Source organism: Gouania willdenowi, chromosome 9 (genome assembly GCF_900634775.1).
Source record: "Gouania willdenowi chromosome 9, fGouWil2.1, whole genome shotgun sequence".
Classification (NCBI taxonomy): Eukaryota; Metazoa; Chordata; class Actinopteri; order Blenniiformes; family Gobiesocidae; genus Gouania; species Gouania willdenowi.
In genome coordinates, this window is record NC_041052.1 from 19,827,941 (window position 1) to 19,854,691 (window position 26,751).

At 39.4% G+C, this 26,751-nt stretch overlaps 1 protein-coding gene and 1 long non-coding RNA gene across 4 annotated transcripts in view; one reads left to right on the top strand and one right to left on the bottom strand.

The window, feature by feature from the left end:
• Positions 1–26,751, bottom strand: part of arb2a (ARB2 cotranscriptional regulator A) — a 159,622-nt gene that overhangs the window by 96,089 nt on the left and 36,782 nt on the right. The window lies entirely within an intron of this gene.
• On the top strand, positions 337–25,264 carry LOC114469508 (uncharacterized). Of its 2 annotated transcripts, none has more exons than XR_003674777.1 (3): positions 337–457; positions 774–922; positions 24,677–25,264. It is a non-coding gene; the product is annotated as an uncharacterized LOC114469508 (long non-coding RNA). The 2 variants fall into 2 exon arrangements; XR_003674778.1 differs by having other exon boundaries at positions 450–567.

Here is a 26,751-nt window from a genome sequence, read left to right on the forward strand (position 1 = left end):
CACATGCAATTAAGTCAAACTCAGGGAAAACCCAAACAGTTGTTAAATGCTGAATCTATTCCTGATTTGTTGCTGAAATCTATACATTTTAATAAATTTAATTTAAATATTTTAGACACTTTCCTTCCGACACTAATCACTCCACAACAGAAGTCTGTTCAATGCAACTTTCACACAATATTCACATTATTGGAAAAAAAAAAAAAAAAAGGATTTTTATCACTGCATAGCTGCAAGTGATAGTAAATAAGGTGTTCCTTTAAGACAGCAGTACCGCTATTTTGCTCGTGGCATTGTAATGAAATGAAATGCGACTAATGTGCAGTAGCGGAGACAGGGGCGGTGGGAATGAGAGGGTGTTTCATCTGAGCGTGTGGAGCTCCGTGAAGCTTTGATGTGAAAGCTCTCATGTAGTGAGCAGGGCTTTGGGCACGAGGAAAAGGACAGCACTTGACAGGTACAAAGCATGGCTGATAGCGGTCACGGGTGCATGCGGTATGGAATAGTCGGGCTGTGTGAATGGGAGCCTGTGTGCTGTATGCGTATTGTTTGCTGAACAAGAAGAAGGTAATAATATTCCCCTCCCCGGCACTTTTATGCATTTTCTCATCGATTTGTGTTGTACATTTTTAACAAATATCATGTAGTCTATATGTGATCACTGATATTGGCTGTTAGGATGCTTATTTCTATCATGTCATGTTTACTGTTAGGATCAGAGAAAGAGGCACTTCCTTGTTTTAGCAATAAGCAGCTCTCTGATTTGCTACCAGGCTTGACTGACAGGATTGTATGGGTCAACCAGCATGGCCTATACCCAATGAGAAGAGGACGAGGGGAGGGATGTCTGAGGGCCACAGTCTGCCATGGTTATCCAATGAAACAACAAAGGCCCACTCGTCAGGTTGGACACAAAGCAATGGTAAAGCGTTTTGTTTCAGTCATTAATGTTCATGCTTTATCATCTTAGATGTGTTGTAGAAGTGACAACACGTCTTTGTAAAATCCTGCTTATAGGAGTGAGCAAGGCAGATAAAATCAGTTTCTCTATAGTTTAAAGACGCTGGAGAAGAAGGTAAATACATTATCACGGGTACACGTTTTCTGCGTCACGCTGCTTCTCTGTCAGGGCCACCCTGCTCAGTGTGACCTTGCCTGTCTCTGTCTCTATTTGAGCTAGCTTTCCATGCAGGGCCCCTTTATCCACTGGATCCCCTTCTTTTCTCTCGATCCTCTCCCTGAGGCTGAGATACCACACACTTTGCACAGTACTGTCAGATTAAGTCACAGTGCCCCCTTTCTCTTTTTACACAGCACCAGTCAGAGACCCCCCATACCCACCGTACACACAGCTATGTCTCTCAGAGAGCAGGAGGGCGGGGGGAGTACTTACTGTACCACAGGGGCTATGAAAAGACATGTGGATCGTAGAGGTGATGTGAGAGGGGATACGACAAGATTGTCATCAGCCTGTCAGCCGAAATCAATCACTCATGTGATAACTAGCAACTGCCAGGAAGTAATGCAAGTGTTAGCAGTGAAAACATCAATGCTAGTAATATCCCTACTTCACCGTTTCTCTTTAAAAAGACATCTATAAGCATAAAAAAGAGGAATAATTAAAGTCAATATATTAAAATTACAACCTATCAAATGATGTGGTTCATCTAATAATAGCAAGAGAAATTACATTAGCTAAAATTAAGAATCATATGCATTTTGAAATAATCTATTAACTCCGCATATCTATATTATAAGTTGTCTGAACAATGTGACTCCATGTTAGCACAATTAATGTTAAAACAAATAAAAGATTAATTTTACTATTCACACCCAAAGTTAACTTTGAGCAAATCACCAATATAAAGTTCAGTCAAGTAATTAAGTGTTTCAAAATCCAACTTCTCTCCTCAAGTTCAAAGGCTCCATTCGATGTTCTTTAATATAATCATGAACTAATTTGGCCCAACTTAATAATTATCCTTCTCTTCATCTTAATGAACACAAATAGTTTGAGTAAAAAAAAAAAAGAGCTAACCTTTTAAGCTACTACAGTAGCGTAGTTTAATAAGCAGCAGAGTTTTTAACCTTGGCTTGGATGAGTGGGCCCATTTAGATATTATTTATATGTGCAGTTGAATATTTATAAATGAGTTCAAAGTGGAGCAGATAGGGTGGAGGAAGTGAAGAGAATAGTACAGCCTCTGATCCCTCATGTTTCTGCTTCGTTTTATGCTCACATTTACATTTCTCCCTCTCTCTCACTTTTGATTTGTTTTTTTCTTCTGTCTCGCTCGCTTCGACCTGACTATTTTCAGCACCTTTGTGAAAGAAGAAACAGAAACACACACACACACACACACACACACACACACACACACACACACACACACACACACACACACACACACACACACACACACACACACACACACACACACACACACACACACACACACACACACACACACACACACACACACACACACAGTGGAGTTACTCACAGCCAGTTTATGTGTCAGCTTTTCAAGCACTTAACATCTGCAAATTTGATCAGCCACCATCCAAGTTTCTGGACACGACCATATAAACGTGCATGCAGACCAGTACGTTGATGCACAAAGAGTTTAGACGCCTGCTTCATCTGCTTCCAGCACGACACCCACTTCAGGAGGTGCAGAGTTAGAGGAGGGGGTTGTTAGATTGGGGGTGGATGGAGCATTAATCAACGTCCAGGTGGAAATTGTCAGAGCTATTGATTGTGCAAGTAAATGTTACACAAGTCATTTGTCAACTTTTCTCTTTTTTTTTCTACAGAAAAGCAAGACACAACATTGAATGTAAACACACCCATACATTACAGATCAGCTGTACCCTGACCAAAATCCCTAAACAGTAGTAACCTCTCTCTGACAGTTAATTTTGACACCAACATTTTGATTTAGATTAGGTCATAGTCTTTTGACTGAAATGCAACTTAGTTTTAGTCCAAATTTAGTCATTAGCCCTATTTCAGTTGTAGTCTAGTTTTTGTCAACTAAATGACAATAATGTTTAAATTGACTGCAATTAATAGAGATTTATATTTTGGTGATAAAGAAAATTACAATATCACATACACTAATACACATATTTTATAGCTTATATTGTATTAGAAAACAGCAAGAAAAACACAATTAAATGTATTGCTGTGTGCGTCCTAACTCAGACCTTCCCCTAAACAAGCCTCACTACAGATCTCACTCACACGTGCTGTCCCTAATAGCATAAAAAGCCAAAAGTGGCACATATTATGGAGCTGTTTGTTAATAAATGTGCCTGTGCGGCATTTAGCAAATTTAAACCTGAATTGTCTTTCTGGTCAGACTTTATTTGAATTAAAAAATATTAATATCATATATCGCCATTTTGAGGAAAAAATATCGAGATATGGGTTTTGGTCCATATCGCCCAGCCCTAGATTTAATTACAATTTATCAACTTGACATGGGAGGGTTTTAATGTTGGTAAATACACACTGACAGGTTTGATGTGATCAATGTGTAAGACAAGACGATCATATTAGTACTCATCTTTTTTCTTTTTTCTTAAGAATTTTAAATTTTGTTAGCACTTCAAGATAACTATTGTTGTAATTTGCACTATAGGAATAAAGTTGAATTGAAAGTAGAATTGATTGGATTTCATCCCATGCAGTGTTCAACGTTACTTTTGACAGTAACTAGTACTGTAACGCAATATTTTTTTTAAGAGTTAACGTTACAATATGGTGCGTTTGTCCGCTACTTTGCTAGCTGCAGTGTACTTCCTGTTTACAGTGGCACTACATTTTTTTGTGGGATACCGTGCCAAACACGGTAAAACAGAAGAAGAAGAAGAAGCATTGTCAGCGTGTTTCTGTTTACATCACGTGCGCCAATCATGGCGAGTCAATGCGAGAGCAGGACGTGCTTCTCAGTGTGGAAATACGCATATTATTTTACTCATCTGTCTCCAAATGATGCATCGGTGAAGCTAAGCTAACGCTGCATTGGTGGATGTGATGGAAGCCTCTGCACCAAAAAAACAGTGTATGGATTTTGTCCAGGGAGAGGTCAGCCAAACTATTGCACGGTATGTTGTTGTAAATAATAAGCCTGTCACTGCTGCTGAGTCACCGCTAACAGCAGCTCGTTAGCCTGATATGTTTAGCATTGTGTAGCTGAGGAAAATGCTGTGAAATTGTTTTTCCACATTTATTTTTATTTATTTATTTATAAGCATTTTCAACAGCAGAATGTGCACCTGGAATACGCACAGCTTACTTTACATTACTGTGCTAAGGCTGAAAAATTACTGTTTTCATTTTGGAGCAGCTGTTTTATGGCTGTTTTATAGCAGTTTTTGTAAAGCAGGGTTACTCAATTTATTCCGAATGTTATTCAGATTGCTTTCATTTATTTATATTAGAAGGTTTTTTGTGTTCATGTTGAACATTATTGCTAGTTTTTGTACTTAAGCTGTAAGGAAACATTCTAAGGCTAAACACAACCGTTTTATGATGCTGAAGCCACTTTAATTTTTGATCTTTGATTTTGAATAATAATCAGGTTGTTTTGTGTTTTATTTATTTCACAATTCCTTGTAACATTTTCAGTTTCTGCTTGTCTCAGGTAAATAAACTAGTATTGAAAAGTCAGATTGGTGTTTATAAAGACTAATACTGAGCAGAGTTTAGTACAGTGAATGTAAATGATTATAAACTGTAGGGTTGGATATAACAACACTTCATTTATCTAGGCTTTTATCCAAAACAATGTTAATACAGGGGCACAGTTGATCAACAGTGGATTATTATATTATTACAGCACTGATATGAAGCTGTATGGACACAAATGACCCAAAAAAAAAAAACATTCTTCAATTCTAAGTAAGTAGTTACTTTTTCCAGTAACGCATTACTTTTTGGTGTAAGTAATCAAAATAGTAACTGGTTACTTTTTTTCAGAAACTAGCACAACACTGATCCCATGTGACAATTATATTTTCGATTATATTAGTTGACAAAATCAATGTATCAATACATTTTGATATAGTTTTTGTTAAAATGTATCTTTTTTAATATGTCATAGTCTCTTCATGGTCACTTAAACAAATGTAGCCAACAAAAACTATGACGAAAAGTTTTAGTCAACAAAATGAACACGGCTCTCTTCAAGTTTAATTCAATATATATTCTATTGCGTGGGGAAAAGGACAAAATATCTAAATTGGCACATATTTAGCACACTTTAACCCTGCTTTAGTAAACTCTAACATCAAAGCATATAATGTGTATGGCACCACCAAGAGATTACAGTACGAGTATGAGAAGCCTTCAGCTCACAGAGAAAAAAGCTATGGGGAAATAAATACAGCAGCCCTTACTTTAATGCCGTTAGCATTTTGATTTATATATTCTATATTGTCTCCCCTAAGCATACACATGTATTTTTAATGAGGGCACAGTAAGATATAGATCATGGAATGATAGGTGCCTCCCTCTCCTCCCGCCTAACTATTTAATGTATAAATCAGGAAGAGAGGTGAGCAGAGCAAAGGAGCAACAAAAAGAAGGCAGACAGGAGGAGCAGCGTTGTCCTTGGAGCAACCCTGCCCCAAAGTCCAATAATATTAGTGCACAACGGGAGTAAAAATAGCTTCTTTTTTTTTTACAGTATAAAGTATTATGTTTTTTTGTTACAACTATTTCTCTGCTTTTCATGAAAATAGGTTTACACATATTTGAGTTCAAGTATCACTCAACAAACCAAGAACAGAAAGTCTTAAGTTTTCTTTAAAACTGTCTCTCACTCACTCACACACACACACTGGGGGTGCTACATTGCCATAGATACAGTTGTACAGATTGAGCCAGCGTGGGTCAGAGGTAGAACACGGCTAAACAACGTAGACAAGTCTTGTCCCAAGATGCAAAATTTCATTCTGTCAAGCTGCACTTTCTGTAAAAAGAGCAAAACTTTGGAACTCTCTCTCTACCTACTGAGCTAAAATTAGAAACCAACAGCAATACTTTTATCCAAGGACTCAAACAATGGCTAAGATCAAAATAGCAGTGCTCATGAATATAGTTTTAACTGGTTGCTTGCTTGATTATGTTGCATTTGCTTTATAACTAATGAATGCATTTAATTTGAAAACTTTATTTTACTATTGTAATGTTACTGTACACTGCATTTCCACCCTGTATTTAGTTTGATTATTAGTCTTATTCTTTAAATCCTTTGAAATGCCTCCTTTGAACAAGTGTTCCGAATGAGTACGTGTGCTAAAACACTCAAACAGTATATCTGGTTTGTTAATTGTAATTGTGACATTAAATAAATAAAACAATAAATAAATGCACCCATCCTGTTTGTTTGCATAAGTATAAATGTACACCACTCAATGCAAAACTACACACATCGCCAATTATAAAAATCAATTGTACTTATTTATTTCTATCAGTACATTAGTACAGGTTATATAAACAGGACTGATCAATCATGTTGTAATTTTTAAATTTACTTTTGTATTTCTGCTTTAAATAATTGACAGGGTGTGATTTGTAGGGGTGATCTATCAACACTATGGCCATGTGATGGTAAATAATGAGAATGTGCTGTTTCGTTTGGCATATTAATCTTACCGAACATCACAGGGCCATTGTGACCTCAACAGAGCAAAGGTCAAAGAGGAGTCCCTTTAACCTCGCCCTGTTGTTGTGACCTGACAAGCACAGCCAGAGAGAGGGCTGGTGGTCCTGTATCCGACTGAAGCTATGTGAGGAGAGTTCCATATTTCATGTTAAGTGTGACATTTCTTACAGTGAAATTTCCTATTTATTATATAGAATATGTTTATTTATACTCCCCAAAAAATCCCATGCAGTGACATCATAGCAGGCGACCTACAGCAATAAGCCTGATGGCAAACATTACGCCACAACACGCACGCACGCACGCACGCACGCACGCACGCACGCACGCACGCACGCACGCACGCACGCACGCACGCACGCACGCACGCACGCACGCACGCACGCACGCACGCACACACACACACACACACACACACACACACACACACACACACACACACACACACACACACACACACACACACACACACACACACACACACACACACACACACACACACACACACACACACACACACACACACACACACAAGCCTGACCTCCCTCTAAGTGGAGTTGCAGCAGAGGTCCAAAAGTCAGGGGAGGTCGCTCCAGCCAATCACAAGCTGTGTTTGAAGTGTGAAGGGTAAACACTATTGCTGGCCCTGTCCTGCCATTTACTGTGCTTATTTTCACAGCACGTAAACTCAAAAAGAGGTGGCGGAGATTATTGGATATCAATGTATCCGTGCGCATGCATGTCTGCCTATGTGTTACAGCACATTTTCCATAGTATCATTACCACATGGCTGAGCTTACGCTTCACAGCACACACATGGAGCTACACATGTATGTTGGAATCCCCTTCATACTCTCAACATAGAGCCAAAAGCACATTGAGAAAATATTGCCGTGGCAACTAAGAAAACCACACGTGGAAAAAAAGACATTTTCTTATTAACCTGACGTAACCTTAAAAAATGGTTGAGAGCAATTAACACTCACTATACTTAGCGCTCTCTAACACACACTCCCTTTAAATGTAGGACTTTTTTAAGACCACCTGTTGTCTATTATTTTTACATACAGCTCTTCTCATAAATCATAACACTGGGTAATTAATCAAGCTGTCAAAACAGGGACCGGGGGTCACCTGGAGGGGTCGGAGGTGCTTGCAGGGCCGATGGAGGTCAGGGTCACACCACATTCCTCATTATCAAGTTGGGATGGGAGAGGGGCCAGGCAAACAAAAGCGAAAGCAGATGGAGGCGGGGAATGGGGGGGGGCAGATGAAAAGGAGAGCTAAAGAGACAGAGAGAAGAAAAAAATGACAAAGAAAAGTGAAAGAAGCTGTCAGCTGTCTACTGATGAAAACAGGGGAGGTAATTCTGAGAAGGGAGACATCATCACATAAAAAGGTGGGGAAAAAGGAGAGGCATCAAAATGAACAAAAAAAAAATCTACAAGATGTTTCTACTGTATGGAGCTGAAATTGGCTGTAGAAAGGAAAAAAGAGAAGAAGGAAGCCCGGTGGTTTGGCCTGCTCAATGAGAAAATAGGGAATCAGCTGCGGATGTATGATTGTTATCTCATTCTCTTTCCCACTGTGTGCGTGCGCGCGTGTGTGTGTGTGTGTGTGCACAAGCATGGGTATGGCTGATGAAGCAGACTGATATAGCGTTCATCGAAGTATGTATCAGTGTCTCAGTGCGCCGAGAGTCAGCTCAGACATAGAACCACAGGCCTGGAGTGGCATGTCACACACTCCACATTGCACACTGCTGATTAGATCCCACTGATTAGACTGGCAAATACACACAAAGGCACAGACATACTCACACACATACACATACATTGAGGTTTATTTGCCGGTATTGATCACGTTGGCTGGATATTTTGCAATAATTAAAAGTTAAATAACTATGCTTGCACAATCAAAACAACAAACCCACACAAGAAAGAGACAATCATGGCGATAAAACCATAAGGAAGACAAGCCGAAAGAGGGAAAAAATATAAAGATGAAGAAAAAAAAAAACCAAACAGTTTTAAAAAAAGTGCAAATGCCGCAGATCTCATCGCATTTAGTACCCCTCCCCAGCGTCAAGCATGAATTCTCAGACGTGGCTTGCTCTATCAAAAGCATTACTCTTGAACGAGGCACCGACCATTGCGCAAAATTAGCTGTCACCCTTTCCTCAAAATCTTTGTTAATCTTGTTTCCAGTGTTTGCAGATTTATCAGCACATGCATCAATGTCAGCTTCTTGGTTACTGAGCCGCACTACTTGGGAGAAGATATAATTAAAAATGTTTGGGGTGTGTTGGGGTGAGGGGGGGGAGTGTTTGCTGTGGGAGTAGTGAGAAAGACGATGCTGGTTAGTGCCTGAATAAGAAGGTGAAGTCTTCCTCTCATCTTGCATTTTTCCCTTGAGAGCCTATGGAACATAAAACCAGTGAAAAGAAACAAACGGACTCAGCCGCACTGCTTGTATTTTCCCTTGTTCACTCAGCAGCATCACTTCGACCAAGTTGTGACAATATCTCTTTAATGATTCAATTCCATGATCAAGTTGTGGGTAGGAAACTGGTCCTATTGTCAACAATCGCTTGACCCAAAAGAAAGCAAAAGTGTTACTATGGTCTTAACTTACTTTGATTGTCTATGTAGTTTATCCACACTGTTTGGTGCAGGCTAGGTTGCATCATTGATTTATCCATAAGGTCGCGTGGGGCTGCAACAAACCCTAGCTTCCATTAAGAAGGCAAAATACACTTGAGGTAACCAGTCTGCTGCACTGATGGTCAATTAATGTCTTGAGAGAAAAAAGCAGAAAAATCACAACCTAAACCGATTGTCTCTTCGCTGCGTGATGGTGCTGCAATTGATTGTCGAGTATCAATTGAGCATTGTCTTCAAAAAGGTTTCAAAAAAATAAATAATAAATAAAAGACTAAATTTAGATTAACTGTCACTATGTGATTGCTATAAGTTTGTACGTTCACGAAAAGTGTTTGACATCTGAGGGGTAGTGATGAATCGCCCTGTGCTACCACAGCTTAATCCTTGATGTATTTCCAGCATATCTTGTATTATCATCTAGCTTTTTCAAAAAACATCACTTGCCCCTTTTTGTGTCGAGAAAAAAAAGGGAAATCATGCATTGTATATTCAGAGTACAATTCTATCTTACTAAGTCCAAGATAAAAATACACATTGAGCACATACAAACTGAAATACGCACAGACACCCCTGTGGGAGTGTGCAAATGATACTGAGATGTCCCAGAGAGCAATGCCACTGCACCAGTGGGCTTCAAGGGTTGTGTGGACAGAACTCTGCACATAGATATGACAGCTTGAGAAGATGTCAGACACATGTTTAAAACATGGTGCATGAATGCAAATCCCAAACAATCTGAGATGACACTAGCTGTAGTGGCCCTTGGTTTCTCTCCAAAGGTTGGCGTGTCAAGTGTGTGCAGGTTTTTACAAAAAGTAAGAAAAGTAGAACACGGTCAAAAGTGAGCAAACTGCGGCTTTGTTGGAAAGTTCTTTAACATTCTGGTCAAGGTTACATTTAAAGGCTGGGTGTAATGCAACACGAAAGGCTCAAAGCAAGAACCTTCCTGTTCCAGGTTTCTACTACATAGAACTGTAAGGGGCCCCCTACCTTAAGCCCTTAACATGGTCCATACAACTTGTAAGCAGTAAGAGAACCCCTCTTTAATTCATTCTCACATTTTGCCTTCCCCATCTACCCTCTTCTTCATCCTCTCTCCTGTTCTTTTCAATCCAAACCTCTAAGTGCAGTCTGGCAGCTATGGCTGGGAGGTCGCGTATTCCCCCTCTTCATTAGTGAGAAAATGGACTCTGGTAAACGCTTGTTAAAGCCCTTACCTACACTCTCCCAGTTAATGGGAGTGATCCATTTGTGTCCGTTTCTGCCTGACAAGGCTTTACTGGAAGATTAATAGTGCGGTGTCAGGCCACGGCCACCCTCTGTCCCGTTCTCATTTCCTTTCTTCTGGTACGGACACATGCAATAATGGAGCCTCGTCTTTTGTTGTAACAGCATGATTAGTCAGAAAGAAAAAAGCACAGTAGTGACAGAGCAAGGAGAACAATGAAAGGGAAAAGAAAAGGTAAACAAAAGTAATGTAGGAATAAATGATTCCTTTCCTGACATAGAAGCAGTGCATACATAGAGGTTGTAAGGTTTAGACACTTACAAAATGCAGTGATATTATTAATTGTTCCAAAAAAGATTAAGTTAATGTAAGGATGTTAAATAAAAGTCAAGAGAGGGGAGAAAAATGCAAACATTAAGGAAGAATACAAAAGAAAAAAAGGATGAAAACAGTGACTGAAGGGAGAAGTGTGGAAAACTCTTCTGAGGGCCACCCAGGCTTTCAACCATCACTCAGACCCCAAAGGCCACTCTTCTCTTTCTGGTATGATACTGTCAAGTGCTGTATTCTTTCAGAGAAAAGGGTAATGGCTCCTAATTATTCCACAGGTATTCCTGTAATGTCCAGCAAAATAAAATCTTTAGCTAAAAATCCCAGTGTGACATCTATAGAAATAACACACACAGCCGCAAACAACAACAGATAAACATACAAACAGACGCAGACAGGTGACTTGCATCACAAACCCCTCCCCACTACATCACAGGCAACTCCAACGAAGCACAGGGTGTTTCTCAAAGAAGAGGATAGGGAATTAGGGCTGGTGGTGTCTCATTAAATTCTTGGGATTGTCTAATTGTCTTTCCTGGACCTCAGAGAGACTAGTACATTATGCTCATTGCAATTAACTAAACAAAAGAGTCGGCTCAAACCCTGGGGACAAGACTCACTACAGGGAGTGAGCTGTCCAGCCAGGACAAGTACAGCAAAACAAAACGCCAGAAAAGAGTCGAACGAAAGCTAAATAAAGAGGAGGAAAAATGTGCATGAGAGCAAAAGATGAAGAGTGGTAAGAGGGTTTAGGCCACTGATGGGATTGGCCAGATGCCGAAGTCAGGTGGGAGGTTGGGGTGAGAAAAAGGAGGAGGAGGGTGTCTGTGCTCATTTGAGACGCACCTTTGTGTCAGACCTGTCTTGTTTACTGCACTACAGCTTAGCAGTGCGAGGGTCCTATTCAGGGTCCAGGCCTTTCAGTAGATACTGAAGGAGCCCTTAAGCCCACTTAACTACCATTTTCACACACTCTGCCTGCTCTCCTCTTTGTCCTTGCCACCATTACATCAAACGCATGAACAAAGGCGGGAAACAGAAACTGGGTCTGGCAGAATGGCGTCCATCACAAATATTAATTTGAAAAGGTGTTAGAGAGTAGAATCTACTTTTATGCACAAGGACAACTTGGGATTTTTTCTTCACCCTGTCGAGAGGGAGCTCTTTGGGGGGCCGCAATAAGCTTGGTTTTCAGTCTAAAGGGGAGGCTGAGGACTTGCAGCACAATTATCTGAGAATAAGGAGCTTGAGATGTGGCACACTGCTGAGGACTAAGCGCACACAATCACAGGCATATATCCGTGTTTTTAATCACTCTTCACACATCAAAATGCATTAACTTGCTAAAATTAGTAAGTAACCCAACAAATACCAAGAGCATTACATAATAGTTACTCCAAAAACATATACATAAAATAAAATATATGATAGGAAGTGGATGAGCAAACAATTAAGTGATAGTGTAGGGTAAACAATGGCAAACCACTCAATCTGAAGAAGAAAACTAACATTCATACAATGTTGCTGTAAGTCTTAGTTCCTTTTTTCCTGGTTCTATTAGTTGGCAGTGGACCGTCGCAGACTGATTTGATCCGTTAGAGCAGTTTTCTAGCAGAAAACGCAATACAAATTTCTGGCTGGTTGTGACATCACACCTTTTTGAAGAAATTAATTGATTTTGAGAAATTTGAGAACTTTGAGAACTGTTCCAGCTTCTCATTTGACACAGAGGGCGTGGGGATGCACGTCACACAAAGAAAGTGAAAAAAAGACCACGACAAAAAGATAACAGCAAGTAAATCAAAATGTGAATTGGTAAACAGTGAATTCATGTGAAAGGAGAATATTGGAAGCAAGTAAAATAGGTTTCTAAAACTGACCTTGAAATGAAAAGTATAGGAAAATGATTTTATTAGATGTTTTCCCACAATCATATTGCTATTAGCTCATCACCATCTCATTCAGCCTCAATTCCAGTTATCATTGTTGGTAAACCAAATACTGGGCTGACCTGGCCCCGGCTGTCAACAGGTTGGCACTGTCCAAGCTATGTTGCCTGACCCTGCAAACATGTGGTTAACGTAGGCTCAGCAGATGCTAAACTTTTAGGTGTGGCAAAGCAGGGTGGTTGAAAGGAGGGATTTGTATGAGAAAAAATATGAAACAAGACTGGCTCAGCTCAGCTTGCTTTATTTGAGGAGTTTAACATTAATAACACAAAAATAAAAATCCCCCATATATCATAAAATAGTTTTGTTCATTTGGTACACAATCCTTGGTAGAACATCAAAGAATATACATTTGCTAAGTGTGGCAGCTCAGGACTTATCCACTCAGCATGGCTGAAACTCCTGACTGGGGTGAGGTTGGGGGGGTGGGGTTCAGGATGATCTCAGACAAAACTGCCACTCTGAGAGTCAAAACCCTCAATTAGGGGAGGGGAATTCAATTGACATGTAGACTACCCCATTTAAAAGCATTAGAGTTACTCATAATCTGCTTATAACGCACCACTACAGTGGTTTCTATGAGCAACAAAGTCTCAGGAAAAAACAAAACCAACTTGTGTTTTTAATAAAAAACGACTTTTAAATAAAGAATATTTAAAGAAAAAAAGCAGTTTTTTCAGCAGTTTATTCACACCTTTACAGAAAAAACATCACAGTTCCACCTGGCTAATTATAAACTGGAGTATATGTAGTGCTGATCACCTTTAGCATGAACATGTGAATAAAAACAAATGAAAAGAAACTTCATCTTTGTTGTATATGAAGCTAAAACAGGTTCTAGAGAAAAGCAGCAGAAAACACTGACGATATGGCAGAGGATAGATACCAACGCACTACTGAAGCTCTAGGGAGCAGTAAAGGGTGCATCAATGACAAAGCCATCTATTTCCATAACATCTTGGTGCCTAATCTCCTTCTACAGTGCCTTAGAGCCAAAACCTTGATCTGGGCATTTGTTTGCTCTTATGCTCTAACAGGACACAACTTAGTCTTGGCTAGTATGCAATAAGATCATTTTCTTCTCCTATGGGAACAGATTTGATAGCCAACGCAGCAAAAACATATCCCCACCTCAATGCTAACAAGTCCCCGAAATCACTGCATTTTAGCATCTCAGTAGTCAGTAGCACCTCACAGGCAGAGGTGAGAGGAAAATGGGTTGGATTGTTTAAAGCAGTGTTTCTCAAATGGGGGTACGTGATGGCACTACAGGGGGTACTTGAGAAAAAGAGGAAAATTAACAAATGAAAGCATAAAAATATGGGGTCTTATAATGTTTATTTTAGTTAAAAATGATAATCACACTGAATATTACCAGCAACTCACAAAACGACAACAAAATACACAAAATAACACCAAAAACACACGCACCAAAAGAGAAAAATACTTACCATTACCAGCGACACACAAAACGACAACAAAGACACACTAGATGAGAGAAAAACACACAAGATCACTACAAAATACACAAAAACAACACACAAAAAACACAACATAAGAGAAAAATATAGTGAATAATAAAAAGAACAGACAGACAACAAAAAATGACAACAAAACAACACACAAAAAATTGTCCCACATCAGGAGGGAGATGACCATAAATGATAAAAACTATAGAAATTACTATTGTTTTGGAAAGGTTGAGATATTGCATGTAAGGAAAGGAAAGTACATTTACAAAATTGTTTAAACAGGTACTGAATTATCTGGGAATCCAGGATAATTGACGTGACTTTTGTAATATGTAGGATGGTTTGTTTGTTTTTTTCAAGATGGTGGATCTGTATTATTGTTATACTATTTGTTGGTTACACTGCTCTAGATTCTTATATTAAAATGTTCAATAAAAAATAATGTTTAAAAAAAAACTATAGAAATAAATCTACTCAGGAGGCATTAAATACTGTTTTATTCACTTATTTACAAAATGAGATTCTTTAAAATGTGTGTTATCAATTATTCATTCCATCATTATGCTCTATAGTTGTTGATTTTTCACTCTGAGCAAAATGTTGTAGTCGGACATAAAATCATTTGACTTGCATTCAAAAGTAAGAAAAAGGGGGAACTTGAGCCAAAAGTTTGAGAACCACTGGTTTAAAGGATAGAGAAAAGGGAAGTAACTCAAACCATACGTTCATACATTTATTTACTGACGACCAAGAGACAAACAGAAAAATGGACAGTCAATCAGACAGTTAGACAGACAGAGTGATGGAAAAGGAGTTATGATCTAGCCTGACAGCATACTGCCACCTATCTGCCTGATCTGGTACAACCATCTCTGCCTCACACAGCTGGCCCAGGATCTGTCGCTCAGGTTTCATTATCCAGAAAAACACAGCTATAAGAAAAAGAAGATCTGAAGCAGAGGAATGATAAAAGCCTTAAAGAGATTGCATGCAGTCAGTGACAGTTTGAGAGAGGAGAAGAAAAAGAGATGGATGGGGGAAAAGGAGAGAGAGAAAAAAAGACATGCCTGTTCCACAAAGCCTGTTGTATCAAAAGGTAGCATATCAGCCTGAAGCAAACGTCTACAAACCTGCCAGTTCAGTCGGACCCAATTGCTCTCTCTCCTCTGTTGCTATCAATGGCCCTTACATGCATCATGCACATAAACTACCAAGCAGACAAACGCAAATTACATTTTCATCCAATTAAAACCATCAAAAGAGCACTTGTTCATGCTTTTAAGAGAGAGAGAAAAAACAAGTTCATAACACTAACCTCCGTCCCCCTACAAACAACCCCATTGATATCTGCATCAATCAAGTTCTCATGGCTACTGGGCTAGGCTACCACCCTGGTTCACATGCAGGTTTCAGTTCATCCACAGTTCAAAAATACTCTCATCTTTTCAGCAGCAGCATCTCATCAGCGCAGGATCATGATTATTTAGGACACGGGAGAAAAGTGTGGTGTGCTACCAATGTAATGTCTGCCCTTCTCCACCCCAATGACTTTTTGTTAAACAGACACAGAGCTCCCGCAGAGAATTAACAGGAAAGTGTCTAGTTAGCATCCGACCTTATGTGAACATCCACCACATCAGGCAAGACAGAATATGAATATTTAAAATCTTAAGAAAATCAACTTATAGTTCACATATTCCTGTATATTAAACATAGGATAAAAAAAGGTAACTAAAGAGTTATGCTTAATATATGAGCGCCCTTACTTTAAATCAGGGGTCTGCAACCTGCGGCTCTGGAGCCTAATGTGGCTCTTTGACTCTTTTGCAATGGCTCCCTATAGCTTTAAAAGAAACTATTGAAATACAAAGTTTTTTTTTTTTTTTTTACAGAGGCTATTAATGATTGATGACAAACAAAATCAGATATAAAAATTTGTTAACCTAAAATAAATCACGTTGTGCAATGACTCAGCACCTTCCTACTTCACCTCCTGCAACATCTACAGACCATCAACTTTCCTGCACCTGTGCCTAACCTTAAGTTTTAAATCTTTGGTAAGATAACTAAACCAACAAAACACTATTCTGGAAGAAAATTGAGATTTGAATTGTGTGGGGACAGATTCATTCAACTGCCAATGTGCCGGGTAAATATACATGCTTTATGTTACTTTTTGTAGCCTTTCAAATACATTAACTAAAAAAAAAAATCAGATTTATATAACATTGTGTTCATGTAAACTGAGATGCATATGAATTGGAAGATGCAAGACACTGCTTTTTTTCTTGATGTCAATTTATTTTATTTTAAACAGTTTTACATTATCAATATAAATCAAATCAAATTAAATCAAACATAATTCTATTTCATTTTAACTGTATAGAATTTAATACACTGTAGTGTCTTCATTGAGAAGGTATTTTTTTTGGCTCCGGTAGGACTTTAATCCAAGTGAAATGAGGCAAAATGGCTCTTTTGAGAGAAAAGGTTGAAGAACCCTGCTTTAGATTAACAATACTTAAATTAAAGGGCTGATATTAGATGTCGTGGGCCAATTTTGCATGGTTTTACATTTTGTGATTACTTTCATGAAACATACTCAAAATGTGTTGCTGCTGCTTAATGTACCCTCAAATATGGAGAAATGAAAATAGAAATAGTCTTAAAATGTAATTATTTGATTAGTAATTAACAATGACAATACAAACCTAAACTGAGCACCAGATTTTGTACTCATGCTTTAGGGCACTTCTGTGGTACAGTGGTTGTGAGCTTTTTGCAAACACCTAGAAGGGAAGTGAGTTCAGGCTAATATCTTTCTTTGTAGTAGGCATGTTCTTCAGTTTTTTTGAAAGTCTTTAATTGACTGGCATGAATATGTGCCTGTGCTGGTCAAGCAAAGAATGGCTAATCTATCATGTGCCCTTTCTGCCTTGAGTAAATGTGGACTGGCTCCAGCGCCGCAAAACCATGAACATGACAAGTACATGTCAAAGATATTTTGATTAATCTGACATTAGAGTTTCCTACCAGCAGGCCAGCTTGCTTCCTCTGCACTGCCACCAACCAGCCAACATATGCTCCCCCCCCCCCCCCCCAAAAGCATACAACACTTCACACAATTCTAAACATGTGCATGAACAAACACATGCACACGAGGACATATGTGCATTTGCACACACTAACACACCCCTCCCCCTGACATGCAAACACAAAAGCTCAAACTTCTCATGCCCCCACCCCCCCCACCCCTCCTATCTTTATTATAATGTGCAGGGGAAGAGTTCACCAAGCAGTCAGCAGGACAAGCAAGTGTTGCACCTCAGTCAACTTACACTTGCACACACAGACACGCACATGTTCCAAGGAGAGCCGCAGAGGTGCGCAGCAGGATGGTGTGGAATGATGAACAAAGTACCGGTAAGGTGAAGGCAGGATGCATGAGTACTTTAAGTGAACCGAGGGAGAAGTAACAATCGTTTAACCTCTAGAAGAAGGAAGTAAAGAAAGCAAGAAAGAAAGAGAGAGTGAGTGAGATCTGTATGTAGGTTATTGCTCTCTCAATGCACCACTCTTGAATTTCAAACAAGAACCCTGGGCAGAGCAGAGAGCAGGGAGAGAGCTGAAGTGTATAAAGGAAAGGGAGACAGAGTCGTGGCAGGGTGAGAGAGCCAGCAGAAAGCTAACACTGTAGGCTAATACTGAGAGAAGTGGTTATTAATGAGGTATCAGATAAAGAGGGCCATCAAGGAGGAAAGGATGACACTGATGAGGAGAAAAGAGGTGTCAAGATCTTAGAAGTTTCAACTGGATTTCCTGGTCATGGGTCAATCATAGAAAATAAATAAGTAAATCAATTCCATTTAATATTACTATTAAATTATCACAAGCTGTAGTACCCTACAATTTAAACAATAGAAACATGGACATCTGAATGACCGATTACATCATCTTCAAACATGATTGAGTCATGTTTGAGCTCAACCAGATGTTGCTGTGAGTATAAGATAGTATTTACTGTTTCTGGCATTAAACCACTGTGTATTAGAAATTAGCAGCTGTCACCAAGAAAATATGGGTAGCTTTGAGTTGCTTGCTCAGTATAATGGTAAATAGTGACTACTGGAGACAGTGAGACCGCAAATCGCGAGCTGGCTTGATTTACAACGTCTCATTGGTAGTTACACAGACAGAACAAGATTATAACTTATTATAAGACATTGAAGATCATTTGCTCAAATAAATGATGGAAAAGGTTGAAATTGTCACTGGAATGTTTGTTTTCATCTCCGTCGTAAACACTCAGTTTGTTGAAAGGTTGGCGCATGGCATAGTGGGATGTGGAGTTTTGTTTTTTCTTTTACTTCATAATTATCATTTTTTTTTTGTGTTTCTTCACCAGACAAGGAGAACAGTGATTTGCTAAACACATTTTTTGTTGTAGTTTGTTCCCGGTATTCCCCATGATTTTAGAATAAAGTAAAAACACTTCTATGCATCAGTCTCAGAAATCCTGAAATCATTGTTAAAAAAAACTGAATATGGAAAAATCACCGTTGAACAGCACATTGAGTTCCTTTAGAAATACAAAAAGGTTGTGGTTTGTGCGCATGCGTTTTCACTCAGATTTAGATATTCTATTTATTAAAGTACACTGACTAATTAACCTTAAAATGTTTGCTCTTTGTCAATGCTGACTACACATACTTCTACACTATGCATTTCTAAAAAGTGTCTTGGGGTACGTTTTAGATTTTACCAGCTCCTGTGGCAGGTGGAAAAAAAGTCCCTTCTCATCACTGCTGTGTGTGTACATGTGTGTGCGTGTGTGTTAAGCCGCAGCATCTCGCTGACTGCTGATGTAATGAAGGGCCAGCTCTTTGATCCGAGGGCTACACCAGGCCTGTGCACTCGCAGTGCAGGGTGGTCTCCCATCATGCTCGGCTGATCACAGCTGAAGCCTGACTATTGGCTGACTGGTAGGCCCTCCCATCAGCCTTGATATAACACGCCTCTGACAACTTCATTAGCCAAACTCAACCCTTGACTCTGCTACATTCATTTAGTTGCTCTGCACACAAACGCGCGCCACAAAAACTATTAGCACAATAAAATGTGTTATTTGAACAGTTTCTTTTTAATTGATTTAAGAACATTTTACTCATCCTATTATATTTATTTTGTCCTTCAAATATTATGTAAAAAAATTTAACTGAAAGCACAAACATGTTAGACTATAACCTGTGAAAATTAATACTAAAGAGTCTCCTAAACCTGTATACCGGTGTCATGAAAAGGAAATTTTATAAAAGTCCTTAGTATTATGACAATGCTCAATATACAGAATAGAAGTAATCAATTGCCTTTCTTCTTTTACAGTTTCACCAGTTGGCACACGTGCGATTTAAACACCTAAATCTTCATTTAAATACTTTCTCCAGAGTATAGTCTACATTATCTTTGGTTGCCTAATAGGTTCCAGGCTGCTTAATATTTATCATATAGGTCCATTGAATTCTAGAATGACAGCGTCACAGTTGTCATATCTTGATCAGGTCTTTTAACAAATTTAATTTCAACCTTACATTTCAGGTATTTGTAATACTGGGGTTTGGACGTCAAAAGAGCTAGTAATCCACATTTACCATCACTGTAGCTCAGTAGTAGATGGGTGAACTGTTGAACCCTGTCCATGCAGCTGTAGCCTAGTGATGTAGCAGGCTAATTAGCCGGTCACATGGATAAAAAAAGAGACATACATTAAGATCTCTCTTCTTCCCCCGCTCTGCTAAGACTTCTTTTCATCTCTCATTCATGAGCCCTTGGTGGTACCCTTGGCCTTAAGTGTATTCGCTATCCTTTCATATCATAAAACACAGACCTGGGATTGGCGTCATGAAATGGTACCATAAGGTGCATATTAAGCACACGTCTTAATGAAGTTAGAACCAAATGTAAGATGAGAAATAAATGATTACAGTATTCTACATCAACGAGCTCTATTTATTTTAAGCAATATGCTATCCCTATAGACAAAAGTAGGATCAGGAGTGGTTATCATAATAGGGTTTGAAATGAAATGCTTTACCTTGGACATGATAAAAAAGGATATTTGTGCTAATTGGATACGTATTTATGATTTGAGAGCAAAGTGTATCAACACCACTTATTTGATTTGCATTGATTAAAGTTAAAAAACAATTTTTTTACCAATAATCATTACTACAGTTTGTGTTACAAAACACCGGTATAATCATTTGTTTGACTCAAAATAAAATGGATAGATCATAAGGTAAGTGATTGAATTGTAATTGGCGATCACGGATCAACTGCCACAGGTTAAAACTTTTTCCACTATTAACATCTTTGTTACCTGGGGATTGACTTTGAAATTGTTATGTTATTCAGGAATAAAAAATATAACCAAAAAAATAAATGTATTTGCTGCTTTTTAAGCAAAAGTATCGCTGACTGGATAGCTGAAAGTGAAACTTAATCTTGCTTCATGCTGAGAAAAAAAACGAGAGCAGCATGCCGACAAAGATGCCACCTGACTACCAAACAATACTGATTTAAGACGACAAGTCAAGAAAAGGCAAAAGTTTAAAGAAAGAAAAAAACAGAGACAAATACAAAAAAGAGAGAAAGAAAGATTGATAGACAGTCAGGTGGATGATTTGAGAATGTTTTGGGGGGAGTAAACACATTAGGTAAACACAGCAACAGGGAAACTGGGAGACTCACACCAACCCACTCACTGTCAATCAGTCTGCAGAAGCAGAATCAACAAAGTGCACTGAGGGCAACATGCACACTTACACATGTGCCTCCTACATAATCGCACATAGTTCACCAAACTGGCAGGATGTTGAGACCCAGAGCTCTTATCCAGAGCAGTGACAGGCACATAGAGAACAAGCTGGTTGACAGTATATGACAACTCCTCAGTGAGTGGAGAAAGAAAGGCATCGCCCTCCCTCCTTCTTCTAAAAGTGGCTGGAATGTGAGCTAGTGAAAGTAGTACAAAATAAATAAATAATATTAATTTGCTCAAACCTCCCAACTACCTGCCCTGCTCAGGACTTCTACTTGAAACCCATCACTATGAACACTCTTGCATGCTCTTATGCTGTGTTCACACCGGACGTGTCGCAAAAAGGTTTGCGTGACCAGATTACATACAAAATCAATGGGATAGATGTGGTAATAGGCAAATTCTTCTCCTGTTAGGCGGCGCGGTTTGATCTGCACGGCAAGAGCGTTGGCCGTGGCGTGTATTTCGATCCTGCAGAAGCATTCGCACAGTGCCCACGTCTCGAAAATTTGCGCTGCATCTGGTGTGAACGCAGCATTGGACTAGTACAGATCCTAAGCTCTGCTGGTGTGTGCTACCATACCAAATGGCCTACAGGCCTATGCAAGAGAGAAAACACAAAGCTAGATGATTAAAACTGGAAATGAGTGCGCGTACATGTGTGTATGTGTGACAGTTATTGCACAGTACCGTGGATAAGTGCCAAACTTCAAGCAGCTATTAGCTCACTTGCTTTTGTGAGAGTCTGAGTGCGGTGCCACAGGCTGTGCACACAACCAATCCAACTTTAACAGGGCCAGGTTTTAACACATGCCTGAAGCTAAGCAGCAACAGACACATTGCTGCCTTAGACCCCCTGAGATCTCATTCACATCCGGAGGGGTGAGAGAACTCATTTAGTCCTTGATGACCATCACATCCTTATGCTCATATCTTTTCATTTGACACTTTATTACAATGAAGCTTTAAAGAGAATCCTTCAAACTTAAAAAAAAACCTTGACAGAGGAAGCTAATAGAAGAGGTGTGAAGGCCAATCCGAGATTGCAAAACTTAGTTGTGGTTCGGATTTGTCCATAAAAATGGCAGTTCACTTGACTAACTAACTTGCATGGCTCTGTGTTGTATTATTTTTTCTGTTAACCTTGACTCTTTGAAGAAGAAAACCAATAAAAAGATGCATAGCTGTTCTCATGTTTGTGTATGTGTTATGCATGTATGTTACATATGGGAGATCTGGAATCAAATGTAGGAAGACTGTTGTCGCAAGGCTAAGGAATAAGTTGTACAGAAGCACACACCTTGATAATTACTGTGTATAGGAATTCAAAAGGCAACCTCTCACAACAGAACAGGGCTACGTTGTGGCTAAGCCTTTAAAAACAAAGACGCCACCCTAGGTTAGCAGTTTAGCACACTCCAGAACTTTTACTCTCATAAACGACATCGTTTGGAATTGAAATCAATAAATACTGAATTATTGAAAAGTAGATCAATTCCAGATGATGTGTTAATGCAGCCTGAAGCAAAAGACAACTGACAGTGAAATTAAACACAGAATGATAAATGGATGTATGTATACTCATAAATAAGAGTGCACACCAGTGTAATACCAGATATTGTGAACATAGTAGGGCTGGGTGATATGGACCAAAATTCATATCTCAATATTTGTTCTCATCTCAGAAATCTTGTTAATATGAATTTGAATAAAATCTTACCAAAAACATAATTCAGGGTTAAATTTGCTAATGCAAATTGCCACACAGGCTAAAATAACATCACGGTGCTTTATGATTAGTCAGAAAAAAATAACTTGTGTATGTATCACTAACATGTGCAACTAGCGTCCCCAAAAGTAAATGCACAAAATGACAGCAAAAAATACCTCAAATTACAAAAAAAAAAAAAAACCATAAAGTAACAGAGAAATACACAAAAAAACAACAGAAATACTTAATAGGACAACAAAATACACAAAAGGAGAACAGAATGCACAATGAGACAACAAACAAAAATAAACAAAAGGAGAAAAAACAAACAATGGGACAACAAAAATCAAGAACAACAAACAAACAAACATACCAAAAAAATACTTAAAACGACTCAGAAAGACATCCAAAATTACTGAAAAAAAAACGGATAAGAACAACAAAAATACAGTACACAGGACAACAAAATGCACACAAGGAAGAACAAATACACAATTGGACAGACATTTGTTGACAAATAACGGCACAAAATGTGCCCTATAAGTGCGGGCAGACACTGTGCGATTTTTTCAATCGTTGTACTAGGGGCCAGCTCAAATTGTGCGACTCAATGGCAGGGTCCAAATGTACACAGCACACAATTCACACTATATGGACCGACACTCTGCATGATCTGACTGCTCACACTGTACGTCTATACAGGACATGTCAAGATCTTGCTTCCGGAAATGCAAGGTACAAATTAGAAGAAGAAGAAGAGGCGCCATTAAAACAGAAGATGAAGAAGAACTTTCAAAAAAGAAAAAGTGGCGATGTGATGGACCAGGAACTGGCTGGACAGACGTGGGCAGCACGGTCCATCAATTTTACAGCGATCCTACAGTGTTCACGCATGCGCAGTGTGTAAGTGGGAGTTAAGCCAGGCGTGGCACTGCTTCAACAGTGAGATACCCTCACGAGGAACGACCAGGATTTCAAACATGTTTGATTTTCTTACGACCATACGATTGCTGATCGAGAGCTGGTCGTGAGGTGTGAATCGCTTCTCGTGACCCGATGTATACTACACAATGCACGACACACAATTTAGCCGAGACTCGGCCCAAACCCAGAAAAAGACGTACGAGTGAAAATTCGGCTTTAAATGGGCCAAAAAATTGCACAGTGTATGCCCGCCTTAAGGGACAGCATGTGTGAGTGAGTTCTGTAGTGTAGCTTGTTTAGTGGAAGGTCTGGGTTTGGATGCACTCAGAAATCCATCTAACTTTTCTTGCTGTTCTGAGAAGCAGCTACTCCTAAAATGAGTATTTTAATAAAAAAATAAGCACTAAAATAAATACATATTTATATAGGTAACATCGTAATTTCTATATCGCCAAAATAGAAAATCGATGTATCTTGAATCTCGATATATTGCCCAGCCCTAGAACACAGCCAGTGTACAACCTAGAAAGTGGAAAAACACAAAGCAATGTCAGTGTAAGATGGGCTCAGCCATTTTCTTTTCCCCTCTCTTTCCTGATACTGATACCAGGGAAAAGAAAGGTACAGAGACAGAAATTAGGAGAAGCAAGAAGAGAGAATCTTCTACCAACCTGCTGCATTCAGATACTAATTAAGTCATTTGAAATAGCCTCAGAGGGAACCTGTATGCAATGTAGCCCAGGCAAAAGGTTGATCAGGCTCTGCAAGGCTCCAGGCTAACATCAAAAAGATGGCAAAGAAAGAAAAAAGAGATGAGAAAGAAAAAAGGTGTTTTTTTTTTCTTTTTTAAATGAAGCTTAACTTGAAGAAGAGCTTTTGTCTCTCTGTCTCCTTGTGTCGTGCAGCAGGAAAAAGGTCAAGCACGCCCCAGCAGAGTGTGTCTGCACATACAAGCTCTCAATGGGGAGCAGGTGGGACGATGCAGGGATGGAGGGAAACGGCTCTGGGTAATTGAGAGAGCTCATTGTGTTCATGAACTCTTGAATGCTCAGCATCATGCACGCACACACACACACACACACACCTAACTTTGTATATCTAAAACAAAATAAGTACCAACAGTTCAAAATTGTTCTGTGAGTACAGTTTAATGTTTATGTCATTTTGACAAACACAAATTACTGAGGAATTGTGCAGCTGGGCTTGAACCAAACACACACACATCTGAAGGATTTTTTGACCTAACATCCATGCTCTCACCAGGGGGCAAGCCTGGCAACATCAGTGACTGAACTGGGTCACACATTACACATACATACACACAGTATAGACTGCGGCTCTGGCAGCATGGTGATCACAGGAGAGGGCAGGCAGAGGGCTGAATGTGGAGTGATTGGACTATTCTAGGTCAGCTCTCCTGACAATGCTACACTGTATCCTAATGTGGTGGGCGAAAGGATAAAGACAGCGTTTGGCCTGACATTATGGATACAAATTCCAAATGGAGTATTGGCTATGCACGTGTGCACCATCACACACACACACAATGAGTAAATACACTTAGAATAACACAATCAGAGCCAAACATATTCTGAAACATACAATCACACATTATGGGAGGCATGTGCGAACTGCCATGTGTGACACTTCTTCGCACATAATATGTGCAAGTAACAGGAAAAGAGGTTAAGATCAAGCTCAGGAGCCAGGGATCTTGATTTTCCCCTCGTATTTTTTTCTTTTTTTTCTTTTATCCCAGTCTAATAAAGCTGCATGCAGCAGATTTCTTCTGCAGCCTCTATAGTGAGATCAGCCTGTGGACTTCAAAGAGGTTGCAAGTAGGTCACCACAAGGCACTGCAGTCAGCTAGAGTGCAATCTCTGGCCTGAGACATCACACTTCTCTCCAGCTCCATCTCGCTCTGTCATTCTCTATAACACACACATGCACACACACACACACACACACATTCTTGACAAATGTATCTAATAAATTAAAAAGGATTATGGCGCCTTTCTTGACGGTTATTCTCAAAGGTTGCACAGCCCCATGTCATGTTACTGTAATGTTACTTCTTTATCATTGCCCATCGTTACTGGTGCTCAGTGGTTTAAATCGGGGGTAATTTAGACACAGATCAAGAATAATGGAGGAGTAGAGCAAAGCTGTAGTATCGGAGAATGAGGCTGAAATAGGAGGGGAAAAATGACACAGAAGACCAATGCAGAAACAGCCCAATCCTCCATGGTCACACACTGCCATCCTGATCTGTCAAAGGCCAAAGCGACTGACTCCAATGGCTAGTTTTCTGCACTTTTGTTAGAACAGTCACATAGGCAGCCAGTGAGAAAACAGAAAACTTAGAAAGACAGGGGAAAAAGTACAAGGAACAAAAACTCAGGCATGAGCGAAAAGGCAGAGTTTAAACAAGGTCAATATGAACAGAGAGCTTCAGGCCACAATGCCTCTCTGAACACAAAGTACAACAACTTGGTTAAACAGCCACTGACATCTCAAGGTGGAGCCACAGGAGAGTAAAAACAGAACAGAAGCACTTTCACCAGGTAACTGAAGGACAAAAAAACAGTTGTACACAACCCCATGAAGACAAGCTCATGTGAATGCACACATCCCCTGCTGGATGACTGTTTATTCCCAGTTATTTTTGGGGGGCTGTAAAAACGGCTCGAAAAAACATTGTAGACATTGACAAACGTACACATTGCCAAAGAGCTTACAATTCCAAATGACTGAATACAAGTGTTTCAGTCTTGTTCATGGCCACAGGTGTACAATGATCTAGACCAGTGGTTTTCAAAATGTGAGGCCCAGAAGGCTTCAGGGGAGGCACGGCGTGGGAAAAATTATACCGGAAGAAGTTCCCAGTTCCCTCACCTCACCAAAATGGCTACAATAGTTTTCATCCCCTTCACCTTCACTTACCTATGCGAGTGTGGATTTTCCACATTGACAATGACTA